Raw genomic sequence first — 12,652 nt, 5'->3', positions numbered from 1 at the left:
AAGCAAATAACTTTGCAGCTGTTGGTGTTTGTGACAGGTCATTTTTTGCATTTCAGGCATGCAGTAGACACCAGGATGTCTTCCTACTTACCAGTCACTAAGGCACATTCTTTTCTTCTAAAGGATTTCCAAACACAGATCAATGAAGATCTCTTAAGCTAGATTAAGCACACCATTTGGCACCACTGAGCCCAAAGAGACAGGATATAGACCCTTTCAGTCAGCAAAAAGAGCTTTGGGAGTAGCCGTGGTTCTGATTTTGCAATGCAGTGCAAGTGGAAAGGGTAGAGTAGTTGTACCCCTATCTCACATCAGAGAGATCCAATGGGCATCGTCAGGCTACCAGGACAATCCTGGTGTCCAAACCTGTAGCAGCCTTCCTGCTTAAAGAAATTGTTTTTATTTCTATGAGCAGATTAATTTCCCTGGCATTATTAGGAATATCACCAGTGGTGGTGGTGGTCTGCTTGAAAAAGCAGAGAAGGAGCATGGGGGAGGACCTGGAAGTAAGACGTGATCTAGGCATGTCCCAGCAGATAGTTTCCTTGCAGGAGAAGAGGCTATATAGCTGGAAGAACTGCACAAGTCTGGAGTGGTGGAAGCAAGAGGACTGTGGGGCTAGAATTGGGGAGGAAGAATGAGGTGCTTGAGTAGGACTGGTACAAAGTAAGAGGGTATGAAAACTCAGAGATACAGAGGGTGGAGGCAAGGGAAAAATAGGGAAGGGAATATGGAGTAAGAGTGGAACTAAAATGGTGGAAAGGATCTGAGCTGCTTTGGGTAAGTACGTAGATGGGGGGGCAAGAGCAAGAGGGAGGTACGAATATGAGGGAATGAAGTGAGGAGGATAGGGCTTGGGAATTTTAGTTGCCACATCCGGAGATGGTGTGAAATTTGGCTGCAAATAAAAGAAATAGTGGAGATACATAAAAGAGATCTTCCAAGCTGGGGCTGTATAACAGCAGTTCCCATAGGAGTCCATTTTCATAGAGGGGCTTAATGGTATATTGGTCAGCTTCCCTGAACAGAAGACTGTGAGGTCATGCGGATCTACCTAGCGGAGAACCCATTAAAAACAAAACCTTCGGGTAGAAGTCATTCAAAATAGCACAGTATTTGCTGTCGGATGGTGGCCACAAATTGACCCATGGTAGAGTGGGCTGGATTTTTGGAACGTGGTGAAGTTGCAATGAAAATGTGATGTAATTGTAGCTACCCATCTCTGCTTATACCTCTCTGCCTTGCTGGAGAACTGTCTACCAGTTTTTTAGTGTTTAGTATATCCCCTTTTAGAGTAAGTAGCTTTGAATTTCAGAAGAGTTTAATAAGGTACTCTGAGCCTCTGCTTGGAACAGCCCAAATATTGATACTTGCTTACTTGGCTTCATGAGCAATGATGTATTTAATTGTCGTGGGGCAACTCTGTACTTGCAAAATCCTAGCCTATGGCTCATATGTTTCCCTGTGACCAAATTCTCATCCGTGAGAGACATCACAGTAGAGAAGCAGAAGCAAAGGGACAACAGTGAAAAATCGTTTTTTGTGAACAGCTAGTTAATTTCTCACGGCAAGTAATTTAACAATGTTCTGCTTCAAAAGGCATCTGATATTTCTTGCTTTGTTTTCTGTACCTGTAAGCTACCTTGGGTTGTTTATACAGATTTTACATTTCACATCACTTTGGGCCCCAGTTATTCTACAGCTTGCCCCCACCCCTGGCTAAATAACAGTATCTTTTCAGGATGAATGTTGTCAGCAAAGGTATCCTTTTCTAAAGGTTGCAGGAGTCATATTTGTTTCTCTTTAACTACCATGGTTTGTTCTGTAGCTGGCAAAATGTGTATGCCTTCACCCACACTGAGAATGTAATTACTTTAATTGATTTGAAATCTTTAATCTTTTTAGGTTGACAAAAATCTGTGCTAATAACCACCTCTGTATGGATGATTTGCCATTCTTAACATCACAACTGATGTCAAGCAAACAAATGGTGAACACCGAATATTGTTGTGTAGCAGGCGTTTTGATTTTGACCATGTAGTTAATGCTAGATTGCGGTGCCTCTCCCATTTTGTGGTTACATGTCTTCTGACTAGAAAAATTTTAAATGATAAATTGATGAACAACAATTTCATTGATAAGAAGTCCATAACCTAAAATCTCTTTTAAAACAGAGACGTCCAAATGCAGCTAAAATGTAAACGTTAACTGTGAAGCTTAAATGTAGCTAGAAAAAGCAAACTGTGCCATCACTATCCACCTGTAAAAATTTTTTGTTAACCACAGCTTTACATTGCTGAGGCTGAACCTAAAGAAGAAATTAAATTAAATGACTTTACCATCTGCTTGAGGACGTCAGAAACATCTTGGCTATGAGCTTGCGCTATGCAGAACAGCTACACTGCCACAACCTTTTGGTGTTCCAGCATTGTTGGTGTACAACAGACCTACTCCTTTGTTCTTTCTGTTTATCAAGAATGTATTTATAAAATTAATGCCTGACATAGTCCTCAGCAGCACTCAAAGCTTGCTGATGTTGGCTTGGGCTGACAAATGCATGCCAGCTCGATACTCCTGCCTTATCTGAAAGGCTCACAAACTGTCTGTGATTCTGCCTCCTTTTCCAGAAAAACGGCTTTAAACTGGCTTGCTGAACAAGGGAAGTTAAATGTATCCTTTCAATAGGGTCTGAGGACTGAGGTTTTAGACATTGTCTTTAGGGCTTTCACAGCGACTTGCTTTGTACATAGCTGCTGGCAGATATGGTAACAGCATTGTGGAAGACTGTTGCTACATAGGTTTGTATTTATGAACTTCTTGAGAAATTTTGTTCTAAATGGAGCAATCGTCAGCTGTGGAAAAAACAAACAAAAAACAACAAGTAAATTGGGCATTGGATGAATATGTGAAATACGTCTGTTGAAGCACATAGTAAGTCTACCTTACTCCATGCTCAGATGCCCCATAACAAAGCCAAAGACCACCTAAAGAGGAGCTTCGTCAGCTGCATCAAATCTACTGTTCTCCATGCAAGCCAGTATCAAAAACGGAATATCCCTTAGAAACAATAGTGTTCCCAGACAAGTACATGTCACCTTTGTAGCGAGTCCTCAGCCATTCAGTTTGGTGTTAATTTCTATAGAGGGGAAGGAGCAATGATTCCCAAAGTTGGAGCCTTTGTAGACAGCCCATCTTGCATTTTGGAAGAACCCTGCTGCTGGCACCCCTGCAAGACTGAAGACATGTTGTCAGAACGTAAGCAGGAGAGAGATGCCCCCAGGTAAGCAGATCCTATTGCTGCAACTACAATGTGAAATGGTTCTGAAATTCATCAGTTGCGTGAGAATATTGGTCTGGTTAGGGTAATGTTAGATACTGTGGTTGTTCTGAAAAGCTCTTGTTTTGCAAGTTGCCACCACTTACTAGGTTTTCTTCACTTTATACAAGGACTGGGCGAAAGAGAAGATGTCATCGTCTTTATACTAAATGACCATTAAATTACTGCATGGAATGGTTACAGTATGTGATAGATTTACCCTTTCAGCCCATCATTTGAAAGCTTTTGTCTTTCTGGCCTCTATTTGCCCAATTAGTTTCTGAACTTAATAAAAGTCAATTAACTGTTGCTTTGGTAAGCAGGGAGAAATCTACTATTCCTTGTGAGCTGTAGCTCTCATGAGGTGGGTGTTTTTGCAAGCCAGTCAGATGTTCTGAGTGAAGAACTGCCCATACAGCGTCCTCTCAGTGCCTTGTTTGATAACTGCAGTGTGAGAACATCCTTGAAGATATACACCTGTAGCTACAGGCTCTCTCCTTGGGAATGGACTGAACAGAAGTGGCTGTTACCACTGGAGAGTGAACAGGATCCTGAGTAAGGAAACAGTCCTGCCTGAATAAAAAGGGGAAGGTCACAGAGAAGGAGAGAATCTGTGTGAGAACAACCTGTAGCCTCTCACTTTTAGAATTTTAAAATGTCCTTGGGAGGGGAAATATTTGCAGTAAGGGAAGAACTTTCAGCTTGCCAGATTAGGTTGTTATGAAAATGAAAGGAGGAAAGTGTGTGTGTGTAAGCCTGTGTTTAGACAGTTTTAGTCATGTGTGCATGTGGAGGTGGCTTCTGTGTTAACTCGTAACAGTGATGATAGCCCAGCTCCGGTACGAGGACCAGGAGACACCCTGTGTGCCAGTTAAACGTGCCCCCTCACATGCTTGCACTCAGAGTGCAGAGCCCCTCATGCAGCTATTTCTGCAAGAACCATGCCAGGGTTTCCATCCAGATCTCTCCCCATGTCCCCTTTGCTACAGCACAAAGAACAGATGCCCTGCCTCACCGTGTGAGGGAGGTTCCACCTAATCCTTTTATGGGAAATCTGCAAAAGGACAATATGATGTGCAAACAACAGAAGAGAAGTCAAGGCACAGCTTTCTGTTATTCTTCACCCTTCGTGAGTGTTTGTGGGAAAAGAGTGGTGCTTATGCTTCCTAGAAAGCTAAATATGTAGGTCTGCTGCTGAAATTGCATGCTGCCTTTGGATAATTTTAAGGTTTTCCCTAAGCACAGAGCTATAGTTATTTGCTGTTATGCTGTCCAGGAGTTTTCATTTAGCAACTTTCTTTAAATTACAACTATGTCTTACTTAAATAGGCTCACTTTACAAAATTGTGTTTTAATCTTGGACCCAGCCTTTGTACTGCTTGTACCATTAAAAGTTTCCTTAGCTGCTTAGACCATTAAAGTCTCCTTTAACTTTGGACCCACAGACGAGCATCACACCAGAAGACATCTGTGTAAACCTATTGTCTGGGGACCTTTAGTCAGAGGTCCTCTTTCACAGCAGGTTAGACTGACAGTTGTCGGCAATGATGTGGGGGCAGCTGATCCTGCCTTGGGGCAGTTTGATGGGCTCTTAAGGACCCTCCTGGACTATTTTTTACAGTTCTTCAGTTCTACTTTAAAATTCTCATTTTTTTTTTAATCTCCCCGAAAACCTGTAAATTCTTAAATTAAGGAGAGTTCTGTTGGCAGGACTATTTTACATAGTGCTGGTCTGCAAGGTACATAAATGGGAATGGCGAGGAGGTTGGGATGTCTCTAGCACACAGGTATGCTAGAGGAAATCAGAAATCCTAGAAGGACTGGACATATTTGCACTCTGGTCTGTATGCTCATACTTTATAGATCAGCTACCGCGGGGAAGGCAGTGCTGGCTGCCCAACACCCTTCTGAAATACACAGTTCTCTGATGAGGCTAAGGACAGAATTCTGCTAGTGATGTGTCTGGATGAGGCTTTCCCATACAGCCACAGGGCTCTTTGGTATTTTTGTATATGGCTCTATATATAACTCCCTATATATGGCCAGACAGAGTGTGTTCTGCAGAGTGGTGATAACATGTGCCCTCTGTGGCTTCCCAGTTGCTATAGATAGCTTCCAACACAGACCATGGAAACAGCTACTACCACCAAACTTCTTTGATGGCTCCTTGCCTCTGACATTTGTTCTCAGAGTAAATAAACTCCAGCTTCAAGCAACTTCCTCTTGCAGAATGAGGAGCAGCTGGTACGAGTGAGGACTGCGATGGTGGACTTCTAAAGAAAAGGTGTAAGCTGTGGTAGCGAGGTGAGCTTCCCCAGCCACATGTCAAAGCCTGTCCCCTTCCCCTCTGCTGCCACAGGCTTATCCTTGTTTTTATTAAACCCAGATACAAGGGAACAGCAGAGGCATGTGTTTTATCCTGCTCTACCTGAGATGCACACTTCTTCCCGCTGAGGGGTGTTCCTGGCTCTGAGAACAAGTTGGGAATGGCAGGGAATGGGTGGGAAAGCTGCTGTACCAGCTGCAGGGTGCTCCTGCGCTCAGTGGCCCTTGGCACAGGATCCAGGTGGGCCTTGCAGAGCCCTATGCATAGCAGGAGGTAGCTTCCAAACACATTTCTCCTCCTGCTCCCAGGTGCCCCTAACTCTGCATATCCCTTACCACCTCCCTCCGGACTGTTGCAGGCTTTCGTACCTCCTGTGACTCCAAGTCATGGTACAGGAGCCACAGAACAGGGAGGCTTCACAGGTCCCTGCACAAGGCAAAGGCAACCACACTGCTTTTGGCAGCAGCAGAAACCTGAGCAAACATGCAGACCAGCATTTGAGATGTTACGCAGTGTCTGGCCCGCAGGGAGAGCAGTTTTTTAAACTGGGGACTCCACAGGCTATGAAGATCAACAGTTCCCACGATCTCCCTTCTATAAAAGGCAATTAAAGTCTGCAGCAGCTGTTGATCTGATAGCCAGTCTGGACTGGATCTCCCTCCCAGCCCCTTGCTGGCTGCCCAGTCTATTCCAGCTACACACAGACAACTTCTGCCATCAGAATAAGCTGAGCCTTCCGGTGCTTGTTGATGCTAGTGAGATTTGGAACAGACAAGAATGTTGAAGAAAGTGTTTTTTCTTTTTTTTTTTGGCCTTTCAAAAATAAGTGCTTGGATATCAGTCACTGCAGTGAAGGTCTGTGCACTGCAAACCCTGGCAATGGAAGAGTCAGACACTTCAGATGTGCTTTGCCTTGTGGTCTCAGACAGCTCTAGCCTGCACACTTGTAGTCATCTGCTAGTGTCAGTCAGGAACAGGTTGTTCTTGATTGCTTTAATGTTAAAAAATAGATAAATAGAATCAAACCAGGCTAAAATGTCATTTTGCCAATATAGTTTATTTCAGCCACCCCAGCTCTACGTGAAAACTGTAAAAAAGGTAATAAATAATACAATATTCCTACATAGTAGGGGTAGGGTTTGTCTTGTCTTTAACCAGCTTGAAACCCTTGGCTAGCAAGTTATTTGGGGAGGACTCTGGGAGGAGCCACCATTGGCAGACCAGCATGTGTTTGACTTTCCCCTCCTTCACAGCAGGGCAAAGCAAACATGCATCCATGAAGCTGGTGTGTTATAGCTGAATCAGGGGGAAATCCATTCCACTCAGACTGCTGTGTCAGGCAGCCTGTTCTATGTGCTGAGGAGAACTGCTAAAGTTGCCAAGAGAGCTGTAGAAGTCAAATGAGAAGAAACTTGCGTGGAAAACAGGGAAGATTTCCTTTCCTAGAAACTCCAAAACGGTGCATAAGTGCTTCTCTGTCCATGTTAAGGCCTGGACTCCCATCGCCAGGGAACGTGCTTCTGTATATCCGCTGTGTGATAAAAGTGACCAGGTTCACGCAGCAAGGTTTGTATGAGCTCACTCTGCACTGCAGTGTGTGTGGGACAGGAACGTCTTCCAGAGCAACAGCCAAGCACCCAGGGATGCAGCTCTCTTACAGATCACCCTGCGGCTGACTGCACCTTGTAGTGCTCAGCTTGACTTGGCATTGCAACAGATTCAGGGAACCAGCTGGAACCATGATTTGGGGGCGTGGCCCCAAACAGTGCTCTCGCTCCTCCCCAGATCCCTGGCAAGCCTTGGCATCTCTCTGACATCCAGGACAAATTGCTGTCCCAGGTCCTATCTGTGTTCCATACAATGAGACCAGGAGCATGAGTGTCACCGTACTTCACCCTTGGTTTTTTAACAGTACAAGTAACAATTAGCTTTATTATGACTTCAAATAAACTCACCTAAGTCGCATTTTTGGCCTTTTGCTCTGCACTGCACATCCCTTCATCTACATAAGCCAACTTTGTTTAAGCCACTGGTTCTGTGAGGGGTCACCAGCACCTTTGTCAACCTTCAGAGAGGGAAGGCGACACAGGAGCCCCCCATCATCAACCTGGTGCTGCCAGTACCCCAACAGTGCAACCCCTGCCTATGTGCTGATCCCAACCAGACGCTGGTGCGAGAGGCAGGTGCTTGGTGTTGGGATCTGGGGAGCCTCAGACAGCCAGAGGGAACACAGGGACAGGGCAGGCTCATCCTGGTGTGGTGTGAGGCCAGGGGAGCGACGGTGGCCCGGCTCACGCAGAGACCTCTGCTCTCTGCAAACTCAATCTGCAGGGACCTTAATCCACTTTCAGTGGGGATTAAGAACTGTATTAACCCATGGGTAAATGCCAGGGAAGAATTGCATCGCAGGAACATGGGGCGTGCTATTTTGAAAAAGGAAAGTTAACTCAAACCTAATCCTGGTGTGGTTAAGCTGAAAGAAAAGTGCAGGAGCCCAGCTGATGCATTTAAACCTTGAAGACCTATATTAGACAAGCTTTGTAGAGAGGCATAATACTCTTGGAAGGCCAGCTGAGTCTGAAAAGCTTTCAGGTCTATGCCATCTTCTTCAGAGTCCTGACTGTCACAGACATAGCTCATCTGCAAAACACACAAAATCACTAAAACATGCATCGCTGCAATTGCATGCAGATAAGCTTTCCCTTATCTTTCCCTCATTTGCATGTCTCTGATTTCTTCATTAGACAAATTCTTTTAAGCAAATGAATTTAATCAGTAAATTAAGAGACTCAAGCCTGCTGTGTTTTGCTCAATCAATATTTGTTACAACTCTGGATACCCAAATTTCTCTTTATATTGTCAAACTTGATTAACTGTAATTGTAGCAAAAAATGGCAATTACATTATATATTAATGATATGCATCATTATGTACTTTAGCTGATTCCTTATAAATATCTAATAACATACTCTATATATTAAATATTTATAGTAGTCTACCTACTTAACCCATATTTCTTAAATGAGCTTGTTCCCAGGGGCATGTGATATTGTATTAATATCACATGGGACAGGATAGCAGGAAATCATACATAAATAATTTTTTACACAGTACAGTTGCAGTTTTCACTCTGTAGTTTATTTTGTGTGCTTGTACCTCCCAAATACTGCATGGATATGTTTACAGTATTTGGACAGATGTCTTTAAATGAAGCAAGACGAAAAGCATAGAGGTAGGTTTCTCTGGTGTCAAAAAGGTCTGCGCATACTAGTACAAAAGTGTGGCTCCAAAATATAGTAGCATTGAAATTCACCTTTTAATTTTACTACATTTGCCTTTGCCCAAGGGCCTAGAGCCAGGAATAAGGGAAATGTGAGGTACAGGCTACGGATGGGACTCTTCTGGACATCACCAGTGGGTGATGTTGACTTAGCCACAAAGCAGTGGCACAAATGCTTCAGTATCTCGTGTTGATTGCTGGCTGTTTGCCATATTTAGTGTTGCAGGTTTAGCGACCTTTTTGGTTTTGCCAGTATCTATTAGAACAAAGTATAAAAAAAATAAATAAAACCCTGCTTCAGTCTGTGGTGACGGCATAAAAATTTTGTCTCCAAGGAAGACTAGAGACATTTAGGAAGTAAAAATCAAATTCTCCAACAGAAAGTGAGGATGTGAATTGGCAGCTGCATTACAGAAGGACATCTGGGGATCCCAGGAAATCACAGGCTAAATCTGAGTCCTGAGTGGGATTCATTAACACGAGTGTCAGGGAGGAGGTGTGGAAGTTTGTCTGCTTGAGATGGTCTTGGTGGAATCTCAGCTGAATGTGGGAAAGACACAGAAGCATATGGTTCCCTGGCCACTCACCAAAAGATTCCAGATAGTTGTGCTCCATTTTCTTCCCCAGAGAAGCACAGATGGGACTGGGAAATTTAAAAAAAAACATAAAATCTCCCTGTGGTGCCTAAAGAACTAGAAGGAATGGGGTTTATTGCAGGGAGAGGTTTAGATCTGCATGCAGCTACTGTGAGCTTTGAAATCCAGTTTGGTATCATTTGTCCTGGTTGTAAAACCTTTACAGGCATCAGAAGGTCTCATCTATTTCACAGTAATCTTTGTTTTTCTGCTAGTGACAGTTCCAATTTATGTCACTCCCAGCAGAAGGAAGCAGTTTATATAAAATTCATAAACTATTTACATGAATTATCTTTAGAATTGCTTAAATTGGATGCAGGCCTCTGAACACTGCTAGAAGAATAAAAGCAGGTCACAGTACTTACCAGAGGCATGCACCCATGGGTGTGCATTCAAGTGGCAGGTTTTTTCATGGTTTCAAGCATTTGTTCAAATGTACAGTTTAACAATAATGTAGTTCATACTGAATACTGGCACAGTTTTCTACCACTTTTAATATCTTTCTTGCCATTGCTCTGGCATTGCAGTTGTTAGTGACATCGGAGTCCTCTGAGATGGAAGTACACAGTACACAGATCCTTTTCCCCTGCATACTGTAAAATGGAAGCACACCTTCTCTCCTCCGCACTGAATTATTTGTGCTAGCCCTTCCTGTATCACACCTGCAACTGGTTTCAAACACTAAGTGGATTTCCTCGGGTAGTGATGACCAACACATTCAAGCATGATGTACAAGTGCACAGTGGGAAAAGACCTGCACTCAGGATGCTAAAGAGTTGCCAAGGGTGCATGCCTGAGTGGATTACCCGTGTAATGGAAATGGGAAAACACCTTACCATCCTAGGGGACCAGAAAAAAAAGAACATCTGAGTAGGCTCCACTGCTCAGATTTAGTTCAGAAGTAGAAACTAAGGCAGAGAAGGACATCAACCAGAAAATCTAGAGCTGTCGCTGCTGTCCTGGGAGAATCAACATAATTCACAGGTCAGGAAACACGGATTTCATTTATATTTTAATTTCTATAGTGATGTGCCAAGACAGAGCCCTGTGTTGCATGACATTTCAAGATTTGCAATACAGGGCCAGATTTTCCACTGGTATAAAATTATACAAATGAGTTTATATCAGTGGATACTCTAGCCCAGGATCTTTGCATTTTTGAAGGTATACTTGAAGTTTAAGTTACAAAAAGCGAATTAAATTCTTCTCATAATTCATTTTAATGTAATATGACATGCTCTGATACTGATAATTTCATAACATCTCAAGGTTTGAATTCATTTTGAGACATCCCAGTTCCAAAGAAAGGAACCAACCTGAAAGACAAAATGATGAAAAGCATGAAAAGCAAACTCATATCTGCGACTGATGCAGAACAGGTGAGGAGCTCCCAGCTATTTGTGAGATGCAGCCTACCTCGGTAAAGGTTGTGTAAAACACAGCAATGGGTTACCGCGAGGGGTCAAAGTCCCTGGGCCACCAGCTGCAACATGAAGCTTCTCCATCTGTCTCTGGCCTTCCAAGTGCACATTCCCCCTGTCAGCCTGCAGCCGCTCAAGACAAAGGCTAGCACAAACTTTCTTCCATCCACAGAAATGTCAACAGGATCCCTCAGAATGGCTACAGGAATCGATACACACTGCAGAGAATAGTCCCAAATTCCTGGCTAGTCTGGATCACGGAGACAGCTCATGTTAGTGATACTGAACCGTCTGCAACGCTCTGCCCAGCCTTGCAGGACTCCGCAGAAATAAACTGTTCTGCGGGGCTGATCCCAGACAGCATACAGGGGCCAGGATCATCCCAGCAAGAGCTGCCTGGGAGGATGCCATTGCTGAAGCTGTGGAATCAATGTGAAAATGTTTTGTGGCATCCTCCTGCTTGCCTGTCACTGGCAGCCACCCAAACCTGGAGTGCTAACAGAGCTAAAGCTGAAACAAGTCTGCTCTGAGAAAAGAGCATGAAAGAACCATGAGCTTCTTCTTTCTTCTCCGTTATCCTTCTTGCCCTGGCTGACTTCCTGACTTGAGCTACATTTACCTTTCTTTACATAAACAGAGCACCCTAATGAGAACAACAGCCCTCCCTCCTCTGGTGGACAACGCAAATCAGCTGTGACTGGGGTGTTGATCAATTTATGGAAGCAGGACATGAGGAGGTGAAGGGAGTGGAATCAAGAATTTCTGTCCCAAGTCCTCAAATTTCAGCCCAGGCTGGCCATAACCTACAGCATGTAGCAGAAATGGAAATACAAAATCACACTGGTGCAGCAAAAATTCATAAGATAGCAGCCAGAAATTCAGAGCATGCAGTTCAAAATACCGGTGGGTCTCATAGCCAAAGAATGCAAGATAAAAGTCCCTCTTCAGAGCAGGCACATGGTACATGGACCAGAGGAGACCCTTGTCTCACAGGCTGTGGGTGATAGTTGTTGGAGGCCATTTAACATGAACGTAACAAAATGCAGCGGGATTCAGGTACAGACATGCCTCCAGCTGAAAGGGTGCTAGTGAAGTAAACCACTGCATGTTGTCTTCTTATGCTGTGGAACAGAAAGGGTTTTAAGTTCCTTGGCCTTTCACACAGCCTGTCATTACTGAGCAGTAAGGTCAAACGTATGTTTGCTGCTTGGCACTGGTTATTCATTTGGAGATTCACAGTGATATTGTGGTATAAGCTTCCTTGACAAGGGAGCACCGCTGTTGCTGAGACCACCACCAGCACCATGTCCTACAGTTGACTACTGGACTTGAGCAGCTTGGGAGAACTGAGGAGCTCCTTCAGGCTGTCCCTTGTCCCAACCTTGGTCAGCCCTGCTCCCTGACAGCACTCAATACTAACCCGAAGAAATCACAGCAGCAAATATTTCCTTCATGAGTGCCATTTGGTGAGCTGGGATTAGATCAGAGAAGCAAAATATCTCACATCGAGTTAAATTATGTATCAAGAACCTCTCAGATGCGTGAGTAATGACAGCTGACTGTCCCCTGTGCCACTGCCCATTGTTTGCCTTAAAGCAATATGTGGAACACTGAAAGCCTGTCTATATCCCAATAACAAGCTATTTGATTAATGAGTCATCTGATATATATAAT

Source organism: Patagioenas fasciata, chromosome Z (genome assembly GCF_037038585.1).
Source record: "Patagioenas fasciata isolate bPatFas1 chromosome Z, bPatFas1.hap1, whole genome shotgun sequence".
NCBI classification, from domain to species: Eukaryota; Metazoa; Chordata; class Aves; order Columbiformes; family Columbidae; genus Patagioenas; species Patagioenas fasciata.
Note: the sequence above shows the minus strand (reverse complement) of the source record.